Here is a 2,142-nt window from a genome sequence, read left to right as displayed (position 1 = left end):
TGACTTCAGTTTATCTACATCTTAGGGATGGTATGCACCTGCACATACTGAGTTGTCTGTACACATTAACTCATTCTTAACTAACATGAACTCATGAGTTGTTAATGTATTGTTATGTCATGACTACTTTGAGGGGCACATCATGATTAACTCATTCTTAGCTACTCATAGACTAACATGAACTCATGAGTTGTTAATGTATTGTTATGTCATGACTTTGAGGGGCACATCATGATTAACTCATTTTTAACTACTCATAGACTAACATGAACTCATGAGTTGTTAATGTATTGTTATGTCATGACTTTGAGGGGCACATCATGATTAACTCATTTTTAACTACTCATAGACTAACATGAACTCATGAGTTGTTAATGTATTGTTATGTCATGACTTTGAGGGGCACATCATGATTAGCTCATTCTTAACTACTCATAGACTAACATGAACTCATGAAGTTAAGGCACATTATTGTAAAAGTATTATTAATTAGATGTCTACACAATTTGCTCATCACTTATCCGATGCCAGGAGTGCTATGTGTTTAAACTGTACATTATAATATGAGGGCAGAATACACAATAATTACTGACACAATAAAGCAATAACAAAAACCAGACCCAGTATAGAAGAATAAAAGCATCATCTGTAGGCTAAAGCTGAGTTTTTATTTGGGTGGTAATGTCTGCTTCACGAGTACATGTTATTGTGATAATTTGGCTTTTAAGGGCAATTGAGCGGTGCCTTAAGGCCCGATGCACTGTTACCACTCACAGTCAAAACATGAATAATGAACACGTAATTAATAACAGGTAATAAACAGTTGTTGTTTTTTTATATTGTGCTTTCCTTGAGGAAGATAATTATTCCAAATATAATATGGATAATATATAGATAATTTACATTCAATGGTGTTTTTCATGTACACTAAAGGTATTCTTATTCAGAGTGACTTATATTTAGCTTAATGTAAAGTGTTAATTAATACATTAATTAACAAAAATGTACTAACAAGTAATTAAGGTAGCCGTTATTCACACATGAACTCATGTAACTCATGCTGTAGTTAAGGTTAGTTCATGATTAGTTTATGCATTAACTCATCATGAGTTCATACTAAAGTAATGGTTAATTTACATATTAGTACATCATTATTCATGTACTATTATTGTAAAGTGTTACCGAGAAAATGAAAACAAAACTTTCACTGCAGCAAATTATAAAAGCAACACTGCATGCTTGTTTTGGAAACACAACGTGGCGTCTCTCTGCCGTCCGAACACTGTAACATTAATGAATATGCACAATAGAGCGTGCTGATTGGTTTGAACCAAGCCTTACTAATGCATTAATGCTGCACACTCAGAGACGTAATACGGTACTCCCAGGTACAGAAGTCCAGTCTACACGCTGGAACACACGTTAAGATCTCATGGCCGTGACGCAGCTTCAAAAATTAGTTTTAAAGTGGAAGTACGAATTTGCTCAAAATAACGCAAAAACAACCAGTTTTCACTTTTTTGTGAAATATATGTGTCCTAATAGTGGTTTTAGCAGCATGGGACACATATATGACTGTCAACAGCTAAAAAAAAAGTGTCTTGGTGTTTCGTGACCCTTTCAAGGAGGAGGGCATCTCAAAGATTCACCTGACTTGAACCCCATTTAACACATTTGGGATCAGCTACAGTTGAGTGCAAGCACACCAGGTCCCTCCAGGAACCTGTGTGAAGTTGAAAACAGCCCAGAAGCATACAACTTCAGCCTAGAACCTCTCGAACGAAGCTAACCAAACTTGAAAAAGTATTTTATACAGATTAAGAGCTTCTGATCTGCATCATAAATGGTGGAGGATTAAAAACCTGTTGCACCAAAGGTTGTACCACCTCAGAGGAGACTTAGGCCATACTCACACTAGGTACAGTTGCCTCGAATCGGGGCAAAGCACGCTTGTCTCCCCTCCCGTCTCCCCCGACGGCCCGCACTCACACCACAATCGGGCCTGGGCACGCTTACGTCATTGATGCTGCGCTGTTCAGTGAGAAGCGTTCTCACTCAGGAGCACAGTGGAGATTTCTCTATTTATATAGTTTCAGTCGTTTGATATGCAGTGACATGTAGTCAAATATTTCGCCAAACAGT

Source organism: Danio rerio, chromosome 11 (assembly GCF_049306965.1).
Source record: "Danio rerio strain Tuebingen ecotype United States chromosome 11, GRCz12tu, whole genome shotgun sequence".
Classification (NCBI taxonomy): Eukaryota; Metazoa; Chordata; class Actinopteri; order Cypriniformes; family Danionidae; genus Danio; species Danio rerio.
The sequence above is the reverse complement of the archived record's forward strand: the minus strand, read 5'-3'. Positions refer to the sequence as shown.